The sequence below is a fragment of the Bos javanicus genome, chromosome 25 (genome assembly GCF_032452875.1).
Source record: "Bos javanicus breed banteng chromosome 25, ARS-OSU_banteng_1.0, whole genome shotgun sequence".
In the NCBI taxonomy this organism is placed as follows: Eukaryota; Metazoa; Chordata; class Mammalia; order Artiodactyla; family Bovidae; genus Bos; species Bos javanicus.
This window is the reverse complement of record NC_083892.1, coordinates 25,077,561-25,100,817: the sequence shown is the minus strand read 5'-3', so window position 1 is coordinate 25,100,817 and position 23,257 is coordinate 25,077,561. Positions and strand designations below refer to the sequence as shown.

The 23,257-nt window shown below is 48.2% G+C and overlaps 1 protein-coding gene across 3 annotated transcripts in view; it reads right to left on the bottom strand.

Moving 5' to 3' along the window:
- Positions 1–23,257, bottom strand: part of KATNIP (katanin interacting protein) — a 230,706-nt gene that overhangs the window by 177,232 nt on the left and 30,217 nt on the right. Inside the window, exon 3 of one of the 3 annotated variants that reach the window (XM_061401489.1) lies at positions 9,049–9,211. The exons of the other annotated variants lie outside the window; for them this stretch is intronic. The gene's annotated coding sequence lies outside the window, so the exon portion shown is untranslated. The remainder of the gene's footprint in view (positions 1–9,048; positions 9,212–23,257) is intronic. 3 annotated transcript variants of the gene reach the window in all.

The window sequence follows — 23,257 nt, the reverse complement described above, 5'->3', positions numbered from 1 at the left end:
ATTCTAAGCCCCTAGGACAGTGCCTGGCACACAATGAGCCCTCATTAAATGAATAAATAAGATGTTTGAGCTGAGATTTGAAAACTAAACAGTCTGGGGACTTTCCATCTGGTCCAGTGGCTAAGACTCTGTGCTGTCAGTGCAGGGGGCCTGGATTCGATCCCTGGTCGGGGAACTAGATCCCACATGTCAAAACTGAAGAGCCCACAGGCCGCAATGAAGATGGAAGATTCTGCATGCCACAACTAAGACCTGGAGCAGCCAAATAAATATTAATAAATAAAAATAAATATTAAATATCTTCCCTCTTAGCTCAGTTGGTAAAGAATCTGCCTGCAGTGCAGGAGACCTAGGTTCGATCCCTGGGTTGGGAAGATGCCCTGGAGAAGGAAATGGCAACTCACTCCAGAACCATTGCCTGGAAAATCCCATGGACAAGAGGAGCCTGGGGGGCGCAGTCCATGGGGTCACAAAGAGTCGGGTACAACTGAGCGACTAACACACACACCACACACACAGATATTAAAAAAAGAAAGTTAAAAGGCTCGCTGGACAACAAGAGAAAGGCAGTCCACACAGCAGGAGGGGCAGGAGCTAAGGTTTGGGAGTCTGAAAAAGCCTGAAAAGGCTCATGGATCAGTCAGAAGTTGGGTTTGCCTAGAGTGACAGGTGCCGAGGAGGCTCGAATTAAGTACAGCAAATGGTCTAAGGAATTCGGACGTGACATGAAAGCCAAGTCCCATGGCCATCATTGTTATCCTTATCATCTTTATCCCTAATGCTGGCCCCAGAAAAATTTGTAGAATTTTATCAATGGCCGTATTATTAATTCTCTCTGGGGGAAAAAAAAATGGAATTGGAAAGAAACGCCTAGAATCAGTTATGCTTAAAGGAGCTCGACAGAGTCTATATTTCAGGGATCACGTACTCCTCTGAGGCCAGAAGATTGGAATTCTCCTAAAGAGGGTTGATTTAGCAAGCGCCAGAGCCTGAGCTGCATTCACGAGCAGCTGAGAGCGTTGGGTTGGTTTCCAGGGCCGGCAGATGTCGGGGACCTGACTTTGCAGGTGTCAAGTCCCATCGGAGAAGAACAATAACTTGGAATGGCTTAATGATGAGGCTGTGAACACGCTGTGTCGGGGGCACCATGCGGAGTTCACAGAGCACTTCCACACACCTGACTTACTCCATCTGTTCTGCCCCTCCCCCAGCCAAGTGCCACATCTTACCGTAGGAACCATTCATGAGTGACAAGCGAACATTACAGGTTACTGAAGCCCAGGTTTTGGGCCACTTCAATGACCATTTAAGGTGCTTTTTGTGGGTGTCTGCAAGAATGATATGCCCTGGGATCGTTATCCCCATTTTACAGAGGCAGAAACGGAGGCTTTGAAAGCTGAAGCAAATTGCCCCAAAGCCATGTCCAGGGGAAGATAGTGGACATCTGTTGTTTTTGTCATTTTTTTCTTTCTTTCTTTCTTTCTTTTTTTTTGACTGCACCACAGGGCACGCAGGATCTTAGCTCCCTGACCAGGTATCAGACCCATGCCCCGTGCCGTGGAAGCTCAGGGTCTTAACCACTGGACCATCAGGGAAGCCCCTATTCATTTTCTTCTAGTTACATCTCCTTGGTTTGCCTTTGGGAAACCATCTCTCCTCACTCTCAGCATACATGGTGTGGGTGGAAATCATACTGGCAACTCCTCAAGGGTGAGCACATGACTGAGGCTTGGACAGCCAAGGCCAGGCTAATCTGGCTAGTCTGTCTCCCTGGTCATGTGACTGGTTTAGGGCTGTGTCCAAAGCCAGGTCAACAGACTCAAACCAGTGATTGGTTGAATCTGCTAGAAAAGCCCCTCTCTCTCTTCCCCTGGAATTATTAGTTGATATGAGCTGTGAAGGGGGGCTTCCCAGGTGGCAGTAGTGGTAAAGAACCCGCTTGCCAAAGCAGGAGATGTAAGAGATTCAGGTTCGATCCCTGGGTCGGGATGATCCCCTGGAGGAAGGCATGGCAGCCCACTCCAGTATTCTTGCTTGGAGAATGCCATAGAGAGAGAGAGGAGCTTGGCAGACTACAGTCCATAGGGTTGCACAGAGTCAGATATGACTAAAGCGACTTAGCATGCATGCATGAGCTGTGAGCTACAAAGGTCACCAAAATGAAGAAGCTATTTTTATCAACTGATTAGGTTCACAGTTACAAATGTCCTTCTATGTTCCATGAAGAGATCTGTCCAAGAGTAACACCAACATAGAGCCAGCAGAATTGAGGACACAGATAGACGACCAGATAGAAACGGGAACTTCTCAACCATGTTTAACCCCTGTATCTAGCCCCACCTGAAGCCAGCACTACTTGGACTTTTAAGTCACAAGAGTTAACACATTATTTTCTTTACTCAAGCCACGTGTGTGTGTGTGTGTGTGCGTGTGATTCACACTGAGTGAGTTCTCAGTGATGCAGTGGTAGAACTAATACTAAGAGGTATCTGAACCTGAAGTCACTACCAGGTCCTAGCAACAGTGGAGCATTCAGTAGAGGTTTAAAATAATACCTGAGGGACTTCCCTGGTGGTCAATTGGTCAAGAATCCGCCTTGCAAAGCAGGGGACGTGGGTTCGATCCCCAGTTGGGGAACTAAGATCCCACAAGCGGAGGGCAACTAAGCCCACAGCACAGCACAGCTACTAAGCCCACGTGCTCTGGAGCCTTAGCCACAACTGGAGAATCCATGGGCCCCAGTGAAAAATCCCCCAGGAAAAAATGAAGAGCCTGTGTCCCACAACTAACACCCAATACAGCCAAATAAAAAATGAACAAATAAATTTTTTTAAAAAAACCTTAATGAATGTTCTCAAGGATGGCCCTGTGCTCCCAGAAATCGGCGATCCAAATGTATCTTACAGCACAAAACTCCTACTCTGCCTTCAGAACCCAACCAAGTGTTCTCCCAGTGATTCGGGTTTCCCAACACGGCACAGTAAGTCCTGAATGCATATTACTTGAGTGAAAAAGTATAGTTCTGAGCTTGTATGTTGAGGCTTTTGCTGACATATCAGATGCACTCCCATCCTTAAAACAACAACAGATACTCCACATTCTGCATGCTTAGGTTGCAAGATCTAAACCAACGGTTGAGACTGCCCCCTAGAGGTGGATCAAAACAACACAAACTGAAGCAAAGTTTCTCATGGCCATGGGTAGACGGAAGGACAAAACCACATGCTTATGCGCAAGTCAGATGGATCATTAAAGGAAGACTTGGGGTTATTTCTCAAATACCTATGCACCATTATTTCCTGAAACCCATGTATACCTTGAGATTTTATGCTTCATTTCAGGTTAGAATATTCACGCAGATCCAGAATCTAGGGTTTTCTCCTGAACTCCAGGACACAGGACACTATCTTTATGAAACCATTTTTTCTTCCACAGCTATCTATAAAATCTTTTTCAATAGCCACTCGAAAAGAATTAACATTTCTTTTTATTCTCAGAAAACTTTTTTTTATAAGACAGCAATGTGCATTATATACTGTCTTTTAGGCAGGCAGAGATTTTCTCTTTTTTTAATCTTGAATGAGCGTGCTTCAAAAAGGAAACTTTATATTAATGCCATAAATGGAAAATCATTATCGCCTGCCATAAACAGAAGGCAAAGAGAAATACGGACCTTCTGAAATAGCATGTTTACTTGCCACCTGCAGGGCAATGCAGGCATGCAAACCACACGCGGGGAAGCGCAAGGCCCGAAATTCCACATTCACACGACCCCGAGTGGCGGGTGGCACTGACCTCATTTCTCCAATTCATTCATTCACTCAGTATTTATTGAACAACTCCTCTGGGCACACAGCGAGCACATCAAACACTCCGCTCTCAAGAAACTTACATTCTAGTGAGAGGAAACAGGTTATTTTTTTAAAAAAGCAGGGGAGGGGGTATATTATATCAAATGAAGCTCAGTGCTGTGGAAAATAAGAGGTCGAGAAAAACAGAGGGAATAGAGGGTGGAGCTACTATGTTAGCCAGCGGGTCAGAGAAGGCCTCTGGTGAAATGACTTTCAAGAGGAGACTGAAGGAAGTGGAGGAGGAGACCCCTATGGGAATCTGGACAAAGGAGCTTCCAGGTGGCAGGAACAGCATGTGCAAACGCTCTGAGGCGGGGGTGGAGGCCATGGTGAGGACTCTGGGCTTACTCTGAAGTAGCCAGGAGGCTAGTGGAGGATTTGGAGCAGAACTGCCAGGGGCTGAGGCTGTTCCCACCGTCCACCCTGAGGAGAGCTCGGGAGGGGACGCAGGCCTGCAGGGCCCCCGGGCAAGCCCAGTTGTACAGACAGTCTCTGGGTGTTTGCCAGGCTGGTACTAAACTGACTCAGGGCGGCTGTTGCCCATCAGAGCCTCCAAGCCCACAGCGCCATCACTTGGCCTGATGGGAGGAGAGACGTCACCTGGGTGGAATTTTCCCTCCAGTCTCCGCCTCCACCACTTGGTTTGCATCCGAGAGCTTTTTTTTCACATATATATATAAAGAGTAGCTTCTTTTTAAAAATGTTTTATTAGTTATTTTTGACTGCACTGGGTCTTTGTTGCTGCGGGCGGGCTTTCCTCTAGCTGCAGTGAGCAGGGCTACTCTTTACTTGTGGTACGAGGAATTCTCATCGCGGTGGCTTCTCCAGCGGAGCACAGGCTCTAGGGTGCTGGGGCTCCGCAGTTGTGGCTCACGGGCTCAGCTGCTCCACAGCATGTGTGAGCTTCCTGGACCAGGGATCGGACCCACGTCCCCTGCCTTAGCAGGTGGATGCTTAACTACTGGACCACGAGGGACATCCACTGAAAATTTCCTTCTAAAGGAATGGACCTCTCGCCAAGTGCATCCATCAACGGGACCTTCCCTAACTCTTCCTGACCAGCAAGCGGAGCTGCCCAAGTGGACGCTCTCTTCCCAGGACCGTCCCCTCGCCACCCCGCTGAAGACGGGGGAGCCCTCAGGGCCCCGCCCCATCGACCCAACAGTTTCCTTGAGCTTCTCCTAGCGGGTGGGTGCTGCGCTAAGGGCCAGAGACAACGATAAATAATCTGGCTGCACCACCCTCCTGATCTCATTCCCACTCTGCACAACCCTTCAGCCCAGCAGCCCTTGTGGCTGTTTCTCCAAGAGGCCGTGCCTCTCTCCTCTCAGGGCCGGGGTACTTGTGGTCTCCCCGGCTGGGAATGCTTCCTCTTTCTTGCGGGCACATGGGGCCCTTCCAGGGACCCCTTCTGACTGTCCCCGGCCTTCTCAGCCTCCTCGACGTGGCAGCGGCACTTCCCCGCTCTGGAATTACCTCTGTTTGTTTTGTCTGTGGTTCTCCTACTGGGATGGCAGGCCCATGGGGGCTGAGGCGGTGAATTTGTGGAAAGGTAGGGACAAGGAGGGAAAGAAGGAGATGAAAGAAGGAAGATCAGCTCCTTGTCCTTGAGGAACTGGAGGAGCGGCGACTGACAGACACTGCTCTGAGGCGGTGGGGGGCTGGGGGGGTGCTGGCCCGGGAGCTGTGGGTGCAGAGGACGGGTGCCCGGTGTGGCTCGGGGCTGGGCGGGCTCTACAGAGGAGAGGTCAGGATGCCGGCTGCAGGGAGCTCAGAAGTGGGTGGAGGCAGGCAGAGGAGGGACGGGGCGGGCATCCGGGCAGAGCAGTATATGCAAAGGCCCAGCACCAGGAGACCCGGGAGCCGTCTTGAGGCTGGGACGAGAGGAGTGGTCAGGGCACACTGGTGATCCCCTGGCTTCTGACATTTCCAGGCCAGCTCAAAGCCTCATGAGGGGCAAAGCCTGTTTGTGCTGATGACGGGTGCTACGCGGTGGGGAGTGAAATGTCCTGCTCAAATCTAGGGTGGTGCAGTGGGTGGAACTCAGGGTCCTGGAACAGATGTCATCTCACACACTAGTCAAGATTTCTGCCGTGTGAGGTCCCAGAGATCCAGGCACGTAGAGGAGATGACGGTTCGCCCCTATCTCGTCCCTGGCCGTGTGGCACTGGGATCTTTTTCTCCCCGCCCAGTCCCCCTCTTCTCCCTCCTCCCCTTCCCTCTCTTTAGGTTGACTGAGCACTTCCTCTTCAACATGGGGACAGTTCCTTTGCCTCTCGGAGCAGATGGTCTAGGGAGGAGGACCAACTTTAAGCAAAGGGCCCCACCACCAAATGTACATCATCAACCATTTCTGGAGGTGGGTGAGTGATGCCTTGTTGGTGTTCAGTCGATAAGTCATGTCTGACCCCTTGCGAACCCAAGGACTGCAGCACACCAGGCTCCTCTGTCCTTCACTATCTCCCAGAGTTTGCTCAAACTCACGTCCATCGAGTCAGTGATGCCATCCAACCATCTCATCCTCTGCTGCCCCCTTCTCCTCCTGCCTCTAATTTTTCCCAGCATCAGGGTCTTTTTCACAGAGTTGGCTCTTCAAATCACGTGGCCAAAGTATTGGAGCTTCAGCTTCAGCATCAGTCCTTCCAGTGAATATTCAGGACTGATTGGTTTTCAGAGGGAAACATGACTGTGGCTGGGAGGTCAGCTGATGCTCCATGGAGGGGCGACAACAGACCTGCAGCGTGAAGGATGAGCTAGTTAACTGAGAGGCGCAGAGGTGTGTGTGCTCCAAGCAAAGTGGATGCACATGTGGAGGCCACGTGGTGAGAGCAGAGAGTAAAAGGGACACGGAGTAACAGAGGGGCTGGAGATGGGGGGCACAGGAGCCAAGCGGGTGACTCGGGACCGGGCGGGCAAGACCACCAAAGCCATGTGGGCCACAGAAGGGCGTTTTGCTCTTAACCCCACACCAATGGGAAGCTGCGTGGGATTACTGGGGCAGAGGGGCGATGTTGGGATGAGAGGTTGGAATGAAAGTCAGCGGAAGTGGGTGCTGGGTGGGGGTGTTGGGAGGATGCTCCTGTGGGTGATCAGACAAGAGGTGTCAGCAACAAGGAAAAGGCAGGGAGAACATATTTTGAACGTGAGGATGGAGGACTGGGTGATGGTCTGGAAAAAGGCGGCAAGGAAGGACAGGTATTAAGGATGACTCTGCCGCATCTCTGGTGGTTCAGTGGTAAAGAATCCACCTGCCAATGCAGGGGACAAGGGTTCAATCCCTGGGTTGGGAAGATTCCCTGGAGAAGAAAAAAGGCAACCCATTCCAGTTATTCTTGCCTGGAAAACTGTAGCCTGGCGGGCTAACAGTCCATGGGGTCACAAAGAGTCGGACGCGACTTAGCGACTGAGCAACCAACCAACTGCAGCTTCCAGCCTGTGTAACTAGAGGGATGGCAGTGCCCTTCTCAGGGGGTCAAGGCTGGAGGAGGCGCAGGGCTGAGCTGGGTTTGGGGCAGTCGGGTAGAGACACTGAGGCACCCAAGAGGAGCAGTTCGTGGGCTGGCAGTGGACATGCAGGTCTGGGATCCACTTCACGGCACAGTTAAGATGACCCTTCCTCCCTGATCACTCCCACCCCAGGCTGGGTTACACCCTCCATTTAGCTGTGTGCGGCAGCATCTTCACAGACCCTTCTCTGTCGGAGAATTGATCTGGGCCACCATGGATGTGGGGCTAGATGTGTATAGCGGGTGTGAGCCCAGGTCACGTCCCTAGCTGCTGGGAGCTGTGTCCCTTCCCAGGGAGAAGCCCCTCTCATACCGGGTTATGTCTGATCTCTGATACTGACTGCTGACAAAGGAACAGAGACCCAGGCTCCTTGCCTCGACTGGGAGCACCTCTGCCAGGGCCACCCATCCCCACCACTCCCTGGGGGATCGGCACGGCTGGCATCACAGTTCAGCTCCTCCCTGTGCCCAGTCCTACTTCCCTCATCCACAAAGGTGTTGTTCCTGAGTGTGTGTGCCCAGTTGCTCAGTTGCTCAGTTGTATCCAACTCATTGTGACCCTTTGGACTGTGGCCCACCAGGCTCCTCTGCCCATGGGATTCTCCAGGCAAGAATACTGGAGTGGGTTGCATTTCCTCCTCCAGTTGTTCCTGAGAGTGCCCCCCCCCCCCCCCCCGCCTCAAATCAGCCTCCTGGACACGCAATTCCATCCCAGAGTCTGCATCCTGGGAACCTATGTCAGTTACTTGACCATGAACTCCCAGGGCAGGACTGAGTCAATTACATCAAAGACCACTGGTAAACCCATTTTGAATTGAATGAACAATCCTGGCTTAGCCAGGATGTCCCACAGTGGTGATGATTCAAACAGGACAGACCCAAGTCCCCCAAAATGAACTCCTCGGACCACAGGGTTCAATATTTAATTTGGAAACACAATTGCCGCGAAGGCAATATGCCACGAATGCGGCATAGGTCCAGAATTCCTAGACCTTCACTCGTCAGCTAAACAGCCAAGTTGGGTGGTGAGGGCTCAGCTGTGAAGCCAGGCACCTGGGTAAGAATCCCATCCGGCTTGTTTGAGTGAGAAATGACGCTGGTGTCCGAGTCTCCTCAGCTGTCAAAGTGAGATGTGGTCCTAGAGACATGCATCATAATAGCCCCAAAGCAGAAGCAGCCCAACTGTCCTTCAATGGGTGAAAGGAAAAACAGGCTGTTGGCATATCCATACAATGGGAGATCGCTTGGCAGGCAGATTCTTTACCACTGAACCATCTGGGAAGCCTAATGCAAGGCATGCGGGATCTTAATTCCCTGACCAAGGATCGAACCTGTGGCACCTGCAGTGTAAGCTCGGGGGCTTAATCACTGGACCACCAGGGAAGTCCAGGAATTGCACAGGTTAAAATGGTGGATTTTGTGTTACATAAAATATCTCAATTTAAAAATGCAAAAAAGGAAAAAAATGTGGGATGGTAATTAAAAGCACCTACTTTATAAACACAAAACATTTAAAATATTGCCGGCTGTGTAATACATTCTTGATAAAGGTTAGCAATGAAGATGATGCTGAAGAGAAACATTTCAAAGTTTCTAATTATGAGCGCACAAAATCTAAACTTGAAGTTTAGACCCTAGACCTAGTTCCCTGAGCTAACGGGGAAGGCAATTTATACAAAGTTAACACCCACCTGAAATTCAGGCAAAGAAAAGATGACGTAACTTTTCAGAGGCTACAACTTTGCTTTCCCCATGCAGGAACAGGAGAGTGTAGGAACAGGAGAGCAGCTGGCTGTAGGATTCCGTCTGTCTTGGGAGTGGGGCTGTGATCACACTCTTCCAACAGGCGCCAGGCTAGTGACAAACACAACCTTGGTCATGCACCAGCCCTTGAACGCGCCGTCGAGCGTGTCAGGCAAGGATGCTACCAGGCTGGTGGCAGGATAAGGGTCTCGATGATGGAGGAGTTGGTCTGCTCTAATAAAAACAGCGATTTTATAATGTCTTGACTGGTGTCTTTGTCAGAAGAGAATGACTTCTGGCTGGTGAGGAGGGCTAGAAATAGAAACTGGCTGACAGGGAAGAAGCCAGGCATGCAGGCTGCGGGACAGCAGCATTTCATTTGTGCTAATCTATTTCCAAGAGGAAAGGAAGGGAAGGGGACCATCTCAGCCCCAAAAGTAGCCTGTGTCTCCCCCAAAATCTGGGTTCTTAAGAGCAGAACGTGAGTGCGTGCTAAGTTGCTTCAGCCGTGCCTGACTCTGCAACCCTATGGACTGTAGCCCACCAGGTTCCTCTGTCCGTGGGACTCTCCAGGCAAGAATCCTGGAGTGGGTTGCCATGCCCTCCTCCAGGGGATCTTCCTGACCCAGGGATTGAACCTGCATCTCCTGCGTCTCCTACATTGCAGGCAGGTTCTTTCCTGCTGAACCACCAGGGAAACCCAAGAGTGGATCAGCAGCCCAGAGACTCCCTGGTCTCTTGGCTTCCTGCTCGTTCCTTCCAACCCACAGCCCACCACTGTGCTTTGCTTTAAAGCACAGATCCCCGTGGCCTCCCTCATTAAAAACCTACCACAGCTGGTGAGGAAGCTGACAGAGGCACTTCGGGGAGCGGCGTGGCAGTCTCCACTAAAACAAGACAAAACAAAACCCTGCCTAGCTTCAATCTACTCAGACCCAGTCAGTTCAATCCCTGGAATCTACCAGAGAGACCCACACAGGTGCTGGAGGAGGAATGTGCAAAATGCTAATGCCCTCCATCTGGAAAACGGCTGAATAACCCACAGTCTGTCCATAACATACGGTGACAAGTTTTTAAAAAGCTAGGCTTGTTTGTAACACCGAGGGCGGATCTCTAAGACACAGTTCAGAGAAGAGGGGCAAATGACAAGTGACGAAAGCACATGTGACACATTCATTATGTTGCCATTTTGTTAAAATACTACGCTCCCAAGATACTACATGCAGTTTATGGATTCGCTGGGGTATGCTGATGCACAGAGAAAGGCCTGGAAGGAGGCATGCCCAGCCTGGGACAACAGTTACTCCAGGAGGGGAAGACTGGGGATTAGGAAGGGGTGGCAATCAGCAAAAGGGATTGTGGGCTGATCTAACAGGTTAAAAATATTTTCTTCGGGATGTTGTTTTCTTATATTACCTGCATAACTAATGACCTCCATCCACCCTACTTCTCTTCTCAAAATAGAATCAATGATTCTACATTCCAGATGGATACAGCTTGACAGGATTTTCCTCTGAATTCCAGAATCCCATATTCAGCTACCTTCATTATTATTATTATTGGCCATCCCTCTTAGTTCCCCAAAGAGGGGCTGGACCCATGCCTGTTGCCTTGAGACTTCAGAGTCTTAACCACTGGACCACCAGGGAAGTCTGCTCCAGCTGTTTGACAGGTCTTCATAGCATTGAAGCTGAATCTCTGATCTTCCTCCTAAAACCTGTCTCCACTCTTTCCCATCGCAGGAGAAGACCAGTCTCTCTGCTTTTCAGCCCAAAACTTAAAGTCCTTCTTGATTCCTCTCTTTCCGGGTCCATGTCCGGGTCCAGCCACAGATCCAAGTGACTCTGTCTTGCACCCACTGCCTTCTCTCCTTCACTGCTGCCCCCCGGCCCGAGTCACTGTCACCTCCACAGACCTTCTGCAGCAGCCCTGATGGGTCTCCCCGTCTGCCCTTCCCCACTGTCTACTCTCCCCACATAGCCAGGAAGCATATCTTGCTAAAACCTGTCCGGTCCTGGCCCTCTGTCAGTGAAAATGTCCCATGAGTTCCCCCCCACTCATTCAATAGCCTGTGTGTGCTCAGTCACTTCAGTCGTGTCTGACTCTTTGCGACCCTATGGACTGTAGCCCACCAGGCTCCTCTGTCCAGGGGATTCTCCAGGCAAGAATACTGGAGTTGGTCACCATGCCCTCCTCCAGGGGACCTTCCCGACCCAGGGATCAAACCAGCATCTCACGTCTCCTGCTCCGGCGGGTGGGTTCTTTACCACCAGCACCGCCTGGGAAGCCCACAGGCTCTTACAAATGGCCACAAGGCTCTATATGACTGGCCTTTACCCCTCTGTCCTCGCCTCCCACCACCCTGCCCTCGTCCCCCTTAACTCAGCCACACAAGCGCCAACCTCAGGCCTTTCATTCTCACTGTCTTCTCTGCCCAAAGCTCTCCCCTTGCCCCTCCTTTAGTCTCTGCCCAAGGGCCTATGTGACATAACAACCCTCCTAGCAGCCCCCACTCTGCTTCCCTGCCTGTTTTTTTTTTCCCCCTCTGACTCCCTTTGTATTTTATCTATTTGCTTAATGCCTACCTCTAACCACTGGGAGTAAGTGCCACAAACGTGCAGATTTGTGCCTGTTCTGTTCACTGCAGAACCGACAGGACCCAGGGCAATGGCTGGCACACAGCAAGTCATCGACAAATATTTGCCAAATGGACACACGAATAAGTAATGTTTTCTCGATCGGACCCCAGCTTCACAACCCCATTTGCTCCCAATATTTCACTTCTATCACAATAAACTACCCACGGGTCCCTCACATGGCTGGATGTGCTCATATGCCTGTAGCTGTTCTTACCAGACTGGCCCTTCCCTCAATCCTCTTCTCCACTTTTCAAGTTTCAACATCATTTTCCTCTTGGGACCCTGACCAATCTACCTTTCACTCCCTACCCTGTCGACGAATAAAAGGCTATCTCCTCTAGGGGTCTTCCCTGGCAGTCCAATGGTTAAGGCTGTGCCTTCCAATGCAAGGGGTGCAGGTTCAAACCCTGGTCAGGGAGCTAAGATTCCCACCTGCCTTGTGGTCAAAAGACCGAAACATACAGCAGAAATGATATTGTAACGAATTCAATAAAGACTCTACAAAATGGTCCACAACAACAAAAAATCTTCTCTAGAAAAAGCCTTTCTCCTTTGGATTCCTGTGCCTTTCCCATTGTTTCTGAGTTAATTAACTGGTAACATCAATAGAATTGATTGGTCTATACGGGCCACGTGTGGTTTACCTCTAGCATCTCACTGAATCATCACACCAACAGATAAAGTAGGTAGCATCACCTCCATTTCATATTAATAGTTATGGAAACCGAGGCAGAGAGCCAGCAGTGAAAAAGTGGCAGAACGGGAATCTGAACCCAGTTTTACTGGACTCCACAGTCTGTGCGTAACCTCTGAAGCATCAGGTCCCTCATCAAAGTTCTGAGTTCTGTGAGGACTAGAGCTGAAGCATCTGCCGAATCACCAAAAAAATAAATAAAACAAGCAAACCAACTAACCAAGAACCTCAGAGTCCTGATCTGCGACTGAACTACAGAGAGGCAAAAGGTGGGTGCTCAAGCTCCCCAGGCTGGGACATGGGCCAGCCCTAACCAAGGCCACCACAGGGGCCACCCTGGGACCACATGGCCCGATATAAGGAGCAGAGCATCAACACCACCAGCTTTGGCATCAGACAGACCAGGATTAAGTCTTGGTACCTCTACTTACTTGCCATGTGACTCTGGGTCTCCTCTTCACTTGTAAAATGTACAAATGACACGGGGCAGGACTCTGGACATTGCTGGCCCCACGGCCACCAGGTCATAGCGCGAGACTCCTGGAGGTCATGTCCAGACAGCTGACCCCAGTGCTGCCTGGGAGCAGGCATCTGATCCAGGCAGGGCCAGTGGTAGTGTGAGTCCTTCAGCCGTGTCTGACTCTTTGCAACCTCACAGACTGTAGCCAGCCAGGCTCCTCTGTCCACAGGATTCACCAGGCAAGAATACTGGAGCGGGTTGCTATTCCTTTCTCCAGAGGATCTTCCCAACCCAGGGATCGAACCCTGGTCTCCTCATTGCAGGCAGATTCTTTACTGTCTGAGCTAAAGGAAGTCCCCATGCAGGGCCAGTAATCCTGGGGAACTGGGATGAACAGGCTCAGGGAAGATCTGACTGCTTTCTCGAAAAGGGGAACATGAACTCAGAGGTGCTAGTGGGACTACTGTCTACTAGGTGAACCAAGAAACAGAAAGCTGGTTTGTACCAGGTGAGAAGAAGGATACAGGGACTTCCCTGGTGGTCCAGTGGCTAAGACTCCAAGTGGGGCTTGGGTTCCATCCCTGGTCAGGGAACTAGATCCCACATGCTGCAACTAAGGCCTGGTACAGCCAAATAAATAAATATTAAAAAATTAAAAAAGGACAGATACTGACAGATGTAAAGATAAGAGCCATAGAGGACTTTTGGAACCCAGAGGGCCCCAGGCACTGATTCACCATTCTTGACACCGTTTCTGTCATCATGCCACCCAGGAACATCACCGCCCTTGGCTTCTGGGGAGCACTTCCCCTTTAGAGCCTTGTAATGAGGTAATATGGGCTTCCCTGGTAGCTCAGTGGTAAAGAATGTACTTGCAATGCAGGAGACGTGGGTTCGATCCCTTGGTCAGGAAGACCCCTGGAGCAGGAAATGGCAACCCACTCCAGAATTCTTGCTGGAAAATTCCATGGACAGAGGAGCCTGGCGGGCTACAGTCCATGGGGTTGAAAAAGAGTAGGACATGACTTAGTGGCTAAACAACAACAACAATTAAGTGATATAGTCCTTGTTCTGCAAAAGCTGCTAAGTCACTTCAGTTGTGTTCAACTCTGTGCGACCCCATAGACGGCAGCCCACAGGGCTCCGCCATCACTGGGATTCTCCAGGCAAGAACACTGGAGTGGGTTGCCATTTCCTTCTCCAATGCATGAAAGTGAAAAGTGAAAAGTGAAATTGAAGTCGCTCAGTTATGTCCAACTCTTTGAGACCCCATGGACTGCAACCCACCAGGCTCCTCTGTCCATGGGATTTTCCAGGCAAGAGTACTGCAAAAGCTAGATGGAGTTTATTTTTTACAACCAAGTCCTAAGTAAGACAAATGTTTACCTTATAGACTTGTTGTAAGAAAAATAAAAATAATATATGAAAAATGCTTACCTCAGTGCCTGGCCTGTAAATAACACCCAATACATGGTTGCTAACATTATTATTATAATCAAGTCACAAGGACAGACTATTACAGGAACTAGACAGATTAATCATCCTGCTCAGTCACTTAAATTACTCTCCCCTGAAGGGTGGCATGCCGTGGGGTTCTGTCCTTGGTCCTATCCCAGGCCATAATTTTATCAATGGCCAGATCTGGCTGTTGAAGGCTGTTTATTCAGTCGGCAGATGACGTTCAGATGGGTGGCACATGGAATAAACTGGATGACGGCATCTGGGTTCAGGTCAATTTCTACAGGCTAGAGATGGATCAAGAATGGCTTGATAAAACGCATCATGGCCAGGGTAAAGGTCCTATACAAGGAGAGGCGTTGGAAAAGTCTGCTTGAGAAAAGTTCACGAGACAAAGGCAGGGCTTTTAGCTAATGTATTCAGTATGAGCTAACAGGGCGATGTGGCTGCCAAAAGCATGCCACAACCATAGCACACACGATGCGTGTTAGAAATTTTGTCAGGATCAGAGGGAAGAAGGGAACTAACACGTTTCGGCACCTACTGTGTGCCAGGCCCCACGTTAAACACTTGACACATTATTGCAATTGACACGTTCATTAACCTATGAGGGGGTGTTATTCCCATTTGACAGGTGAGAAAACTGAGGCTTAGGTGAGTGAAGGGACTTGACCAGTGTAGCAGAGAGCGGAGTTAGTATGGGAACCCAGTTCTTCCTAGAAAGTACACTCCATCTCCATGGTCTATACTGATCTGTTCATAGTCGGAATACTCAGTTTGGTTCTGACAGTGTATTTTTAGAGAAAAATGAACTTGTCCAGATGAAGGTGACCAGGAAGGTAAAAACTCTTAATAAGAAGTCACCTTGAGACTGAATCAAGCTGGGAAGACCAAGAGCAAGTACACACAGCAGCCTCTGCTACCCAAGTCCATAGAAATGATACCATTTAAAATTCATAAGGAACTTCCCTGGTGATCCAGTGGTTAAGAACCTGCCTTCCAATAGAGGGACTCGGTTTGTTTGATCCCTGGTCTGGGAACTAAGATGCCACATGCCATGGAGCAACTAAGCCCATGTGCTGCAACTACTGAGCCCTTGGCTCTGGAGACTGGGCACCGCAACTAGAGAGAAGCCCACGCACCTCAGCAAAAGACCCCACCTGCTGCAACTAAGACCTCATGCAACCTCCCTGGTGGCTCAGACAGTAAAGAATCCACCTGCCATGCAGGAGACCCGGGATCCATTGCTGGGGTGGGAAGATCCCCTGGAGAAGGAAATGGCAACCCGCTCCAGTACTCTTGCCTGGAGAATCCCATGCACAGAGGAGCCTTGCGGGCTACAGTCCCTGGGGTCGCAAAAGGTCAGACGCGACTGAGCAGCTAACACGTTGAACTAAATAAATAAACATTTTTAAAAAACAAAATAAAACTCATAGGAAGATGAGGACGGGTGATACTGCTGGATTTAAAATGTTGAGAAATTCTTGAGAAAAGCTGGCAGACAGAACTGGATGAATGAAAAGAAGCGCAGGCCAAATCGAAAGCTCGGAAGGAGGATTGTGACACGGGAAGGGGGTCTTGGGCTGCTCCAAGCCTAGAGGCAACACATTCTCCAGGGAGAGGAGGGGACCTGAGGTTAAAGGTGAAAGAGATGCGTTGAGAATGCCTATGAGGATGCCAAGAAGTGGCTCTTCAATCCATCCAGATTGTAGGAGCTGTGACTGTGGGTCTCTGGGACAGAACAGCAGGATATATCCAGGAGAAAAAGGAAGAATTCTGTGTTCAGAAGACAAGCATCACATTTTTTGTGGTAATTTCCACCCTTCTTCCCATAATCACTGGTAGCAAACTCTCGTAAAAAGAAAAAGCATTCACAGACAACAAAACAGATCACATTACATAGAAGAGCACATATTCACAAATTACCAAACATTTCAAGAAAACTCACACCATGAAAGAGAAGGGTGAATTCAACAAACAAACAATGAAAGAAAGAGATAACGATGCAAGCAGAGGCATTACAAACATTTTTAATATTATCAGAAGAATCAGAGAAGGCACTGACTCCTTGAACTACCTACTATGGAAAAGAATAAGAAATCATGAATAAAACATTTAATCATCAAAACTAAAAAAAGATCAAAAGACAACGAAGAGGACTTCCTTGGTGGTACAGTGGATAAGAGTCTGCCTGCCAATGCAGGGGACATGGGTTCGATCCCTGGTCTGAGAAGATTCCACATATTGCAAAGCAACTAAGCCTGTGTGCCGCAACTACTGAAGCCTGCGTGCCTAGAGCCCGTGCTCCACAGTAAGAGAAGCCACTGCAACGAGAAGCTGCTGCCACTAGAGAAAGTCCGTGCACACCAGTGAAGATTCAGTGCAACAAAAAAATAAAAACAAAATAAATCAATCAATAACTTTTTTAAAGATAATGGAGAACAGAATAGATATAGATATAATTACTGAGTTGGAAGATCAGGCAGAGGTGTTTCCCCAAACCCAGGAATAAGGACAAAAAAGTACTGGCAAAAACAGGATAGGCTGTTAATATCCACTATTAGCAAGGTTTGAGAGTCTGGCATTCTCAAATATTTTTAGTAGGAATATAAATCTTTAGGCTTTTTTTATAAGGCTATTTCTAGGTTTCTTGCCACATGAGCCAAATAAATCCCTATTGTTAACCCAAGGGCCAAAAAAGTATACCCCACAGGCCAAATCTGTCCCACCACATATTTTTTTTTGGTCAATAAAGTTTTATTGAAACACAGCCCCATTCACTAATTAACATACTGATATGGCTGTTTCCGCACTACAATGACAGAATTGAGTAGTCGTGACATAAAATGCTTGCTGATCCCTGGTGTAGGCCATTGTTAGTTGGGTTTCCTATTCTTTGCAGCCAAATGCACTTCCAACTGAAACAAGGACTAGAACTGTAATAAACAGGAAAAAGTCTAGAAAGGTGAACATTCTACAAATAACAGGTTATTTCTAACTAATACAATTTGTAAAGTTTAAAAATTAAAAAAAAAGTAAAAAAAAAAAAAACCAGGTTATTTCTAGACAGGGTTATTAGGTTGGGGTATGTTTGAAGAACATTTTTTAATTTAGTGAACAAACTTGAAATTTAAAAAAATAATGACAGGTAAATTATTTTTAAAATTCACAATTTAATTATTCTAATAAAAGGATAACTGAAGGTTTAATACCACAGTGGTAAAGAGCAAACTATTAATACATTTAAAAAACACAGATGAAGACTTCCTTGGTGGTCCAGTGGATACGAATCCTCCTGCCAGTGCAGGGGACATGGGTTTGATCCTGGTGAGGGAAGATTCCTCAGCTGTGGGGCAGCCGAGCCCCTGTGCTACAACTAGCCCGTGTGTTGCAACTACTGAAGCCGGGAGCTCTAGAGCCCGTGCGCCCCGACAAGAGAAGCCACTGCCGTGAGAAGCCCGGGCACGGCAAACTGGAGAGTAACCCCAGCTCACTGCAACGAGAGAAAGCCCGCGTGCAGCAACAAAGACCCAGCACACCCCACAATAAGTAAATAAAACAAAAACATGCATGAATCTCACAGATACGTTCAACAAAAACAAAACAAGGACCAAAAAATTGTGCTTACTCTGTGAATCCTTTTATATGAAGTTCAAATACAGGCAAAACTAATCTATACCACTAGAGCCAAGACAGTGGTCCCCCTCCTGGAGAGCTGCAGTACCTGGGAGCGGGCATGAAGATGCCTCCTGCATCGCTAGGAATGGTCCGTATTTTGACGTGGGTAGTGGTAACACAGGAGCACTCATAAAATTCATAAAACTGTACACCAAAGATTGTCCCCTTTATCATATGGAAGTTATACCGCAATAAAAAAGTAACTAAAAAAGAAATGGAAGGTAGGCATTTATAATTGTCCTTTAGTATGATCCTAAGCCTGAAATATATATAGTTGCATATTAAGAAGAGGTGGCAAGAATACACAGAAGAACTATACAAAAAAGATCTTCATGACCCAGATAACCATGATCGTGTGATCACTCACCTAGAGCCAGACATTCTGGAATGCAAAGTCAAATGGGCCTTAGGAAGCGTCACTACGAACAAAGCTAGTGGAGGTGATGGAATTCCAGTTGAGATATTGCAAATCCTAAAAGATGATGCTATGAAAGTGCTGCACTCAATATGCCAGCAAATTTGGAAAACTCAGCAGTGGCCACAGGACTGGAAAAGGTCAGTTTTCATTCCAATCCCAAAGAAAGGCAATGCCAAAAACTGCTCAAACTACCTCACAATTGCACTTGTCTCATACTCTAGCAAAGTAATGCTCAAAATTCTCCAAGCCAGGCTTCAGCAATACGTGAACCATGAACTTCCAGATGTTCAAGCTGGATTTAGAAAAGGCAGAGGAACCAGAGATCAAATTGCCAACATCCATTGGATCACTGAAAAAGCAAAAGAGTTCCAGAAAAACATCTATTTTTGCTTTATTGACTATGCCAAAGCCTTTGACTGTGTGGATCACAATAAACTGTGAAAAATTCTTAGAGATGGGAATACCAGGCCACCTGACCTGCCTCCTGAGAAATCCGTATGCAGGTCAAGAAGCAACAGTTAGAACTGGACATGGAATAACAGACTGGTTCCAAATCAGGAAAGGAGTACATCAAGGCTGTATATTGTCACCCTGCTTTCTTAACTTATACGCAGAGTATATCATGAGAAACACCAAGCTGGAAGAAGCACAAGCTGGAATCAAGATTGCCGGGAGAAATATCAATAACTTCAGATACGCAGATGACACCACCCTTATGGCAGAAAGTGAAGAAGAACTAAAGAGCCTCTTAATGAAAATGAAGGAGGGGAGTTAAAAAGTTGGCTTAAAGCTCAACATTCAGAAAACGAAGATCATGGCATCCAGTCCCATCACTTCATGGCAAATGGGGCAACAATGGAAACAGTGAAAGACTTTACTTGCTTGGGCTCCAAAATCACTGCAGATGGTGACTGCAGCCATGAAATTAAAAGACACTTGTTCCTTGGAAGAAAAGCTATGATCAACCTAGACACCATATTAAAAAGCAGAGACATGACTTTGCCAACAAAGGTTCATCTAATTAAAGCTATGGTTTTTCCAGTAGTCATGTATGGCTGTGAGAGTTGGATAATAAAGAAAGCTGAGTGCCAAAGAATTGATGCTTTTGAACTGTGGTGTTGGAGAAGACTCTTGAGAGTCCCTTGGACTGCAAGGAGATCCAACCAGTCTATCCTAAAGGAAATCAGTCCTGGATATTCATTGGAAGAACTGATGGTAAAGCTGAAACTCCCACGCTTTGGCCACCTGATGCAAAGAACTGACCAATTGGAACAGACTCTGATGCTGGAAAAGATGGAAAGCAGGAGAAGAAGGGGACAACAGAGGATAAGATGGTTGGATGGCATCACCAACTCAGTGGACATGAGTTTGAGTAAGCTCCAGGAGTTGGTAATGGACAGGGAAGCCTGGCGTGCTGCAGTCCATGGGGTCGCAAAGGGTTGGACATGACTGAGCAACTGAACTGAGAAGGGAATAAAAAAATAAATAAAAATAGTGACTTTACAGATGGTAGGATAAGGATGAATTTTTGTAGCATTAAGCCTCTTCTATTTTTCTACAATAGGCATGCATTAGTTCTGGAATCAAAAAGACATTAAAATGTCTGGAGCCAGCCCCATTGAGGTCAATGCCTGCAGATATGAACTACACCAACACTGCCTCCCCCAGCTACCCCAGCTGATGGAACATTCTGGAATGGGACCCAGCGGTGGGACTGGACAAATAACAATAACATACTTTTAAACAGGACTTACAGGTACAGTTCTAAGTACTTCATATGTATTATTTAATTCTCTCAACAGCCCCATGAGATGGTACCATGCTTTCAGTTCCATTCGCAGATGGAAACTGAAGCACAGAGAGGTTATGTAAAGTGCCAAGAAAGCTCAGCTGGTAAAGAATCCACCTGCAATGCAGGAAACCTGGGTTTGACCCCTGGGTTGGGAAGATCCCCTGGAGAAGTGAAAGGCTACCCATTCCAGTATTCTGGCTTGGAGAATTCCACGGACTGTATAGTCGGACGTGACTGAGTGACTTTTACTTTCACTTTCAAAGACCACACAGCAAATTAAGAGTTAGAACCAGGATGCAAACCAAAGCCCTTGATTCCCTGCCCTTGATCACTCTTGCCATTCCGTTTCTCATGTGCCAAGCCATCTCCCAGGGCACCAACAGAGCATGGGCAGTTCAAAGAGATTTTTGCAAGAGTTTAGGCTTCTATATTGAAAAAGCAAAAGGCCATCAAAGTAGAAAGAAGCTGAGAACTTTCTTGGACTTTCCTACACATAGCGGAGGGTGAGGAGGGGCATATAATCTCTTCAGCAGCCTCCAAGGGGAATGCAGGACTTTCCAGGTGGCTCAGTGGCAAAAGAATCCACGTGCCAATGCAGGAGACTTGGGTTCAATCCCTGGGTCAGGAAGGTCCCCTGGAGAAGGAAATTGGCAACCTATTCCAGTATTCTTGCCTGGAAAATCCCATGGACAGAGGAGCCTGGTGGGCTACAGTCCAAAAGTATTGGATACGACTTAGTGACTAAAACAACAACAACAAATGGGAATGTAGCCATCATTAACAGTGCTTAGCTGGGGAAGGCCAGTGTCAGACTATCTTGGGTCATCGGGCAAGAAAACTGAGGCTTTCATTTATCTGGCAGTCACTGCCCCAGCTTCTCATTCACCTGCCCAGCCCTGTGGTCCCAGGAGTCTGGGACCCTGTCTAGTTCTGACCCAGCAGCAGGATCCGTGGGGAGGAGAGAGAAAGTGCCTGGTGTGAAAGGCAAGGGCATCCTCCGAGCGGGGCTGGGCTTCCCATGTATATCTTCCTTATCCACAGAGAGCCCTTGGACATCTGGAGAGGAAGGACGAACACCGTCCACTTTAGAGCTAAGGAGACCGAGAAGGGCTAAGGAAGGTGCCTAACAGATGTTACAGCATGTTATATTTGTTTAGGTAAACCCATAAAAGTGGAAAGTTAACTTATAGCATCTGGATTGAGAAAGGAAGGCTTCTCACTGCGGTGGAGCACAGGCCCTCGGCATGCAGGTCTCAATAGTTGCTGCACTCTGGCTCACTAGTTGTGGCTCACAGGCTGACTTGCTCCGCAGCATATGGGATCTTCCCCAACCAGGGATCGAACTGGTGTCCCCTGCATGGCAACCAGATCACCGGACCACCAGAGAAGCCCTGAAGCTGGGCTGAGGAGGGCTACTATCACTTGAACAGAGCCTCAGAGACATGGCTTGTGGGCCCTGATGAAGTTGATGTCAGCTCTTATCAGGCCTGGGGTGGTTGCAGGGGAAACGGAGGCCCAGAGCAGGGAGCAAGGGTGTGCCTACGGTCAGCCACGGTAACTTGGGACGGGAGCCCCGGGGGCCTGGCACTCTTACAGCCCTGGCCCTGCTCCTCCAGAGGTGTTCCCAGACTGGGCAATAGTTCTGGGCTCCTATTCACCACGACACACACCTTTCATTAGTAATTTGCAGGAACCTCCTTCACTTGGATAGTATCATTTTCTTTTCTCATCATATTCTGCATTCTATAAAGTGATTGGGGAGGCGGGGTGGAGAGGTAAAGGGAGACTCAGGGCAATTTAATGCCTAGGATTTGAGGATATAGAAAATTTTGATGCTCTGGTGAAGGGCACACTGCTTATCCAAACCTGACTTGGGAAGAAGCTGTCAACATTATCTCCTTCTGGTCACAAATTGCAGCTCTCTGATGGGTTTTTTTCTTCAAGTTTAATCTTGTGTTGGAAGCTCAGCTGATACCAGGAAGGTTTTAGACGTGTCAATCTCCTTCCTGGCACTTTATCAGAAATTGATTCTCTTTGCTTCTTGAAGCTCGATTCTTGGCCTTGCCGTTTGTTCAGCTTGGGTTACAGGCTCAGCAGCTGCGTACACGTTTCCTGCAGCTCACAGCCTGATGGCTGGGGCCTGGGAGTAGGCTGGTGATTTCAAGGGCAAGGTAATTCTCACAAGAGGGATGACGTGCTGTTCCATCGCACTGAAGGGGCGAGGAACAATGACCAATCTGTGTCCTGCTTTTTCTTAGCAAGAGTTCTCACTCACCTCTGACTCGGAAGGGATTAGCTTTTTAAACAGGGCATTTTGCCCTCAGTATAATACTAATTACAATACCAGTCCTAAATTATAATACTCAACACGTATCCAGCTCCTAGTAAGTACCAGGCACCATTCTAAGCACTTTACATGCATTAGCTCACTGGATCCTTACGTCACCACTAGACCGTAGGTTCTATACTATCCCTACTCTTTTTTTGAAAAAATAAAAGAAAAATGATTTTATTTATTTATTTTTGGCTGTACTTGGTCTTCGTTGCTGCATGGGCTTTTTTCTAGTTGTGGAGAGCGGGAAAGCACAAGTCACTCAGTTGGGTCCAATTCTTTGTGACCCCATGGGCTATACAGTCCATGGAATTCTCCAGGCCAGAATACTGGAGTGGGTAGCCTTTCCCTTCTCCAGGGGATCTTCCCGACCCAGGGATGGAACCCAGGTCTCCCGCACTGCAGGCAGATTCTTCACCAGCTAAGCCACCAGGGAAGCCTCTAACTATGGTGCATAGTCTTCTCATTTCAGTGGCTTCTCTTGTTGCTGAGCTAGGGCTCCGGGGGCAAAGGCTTCAGTAGTTGCGACACATGGGCTCAGTAGGTGTGGTTCCTGGACTCTAGAGCACAGGTTCAATAGTTGTGGTACATAGACTCAGTTGCTCCGAGGCACGTGGGATCCTCCAGGATCAGGGATTGAACCCATGTCTACCGCCTTGGCAGGCGAAGCCCATATTCCTACTCTT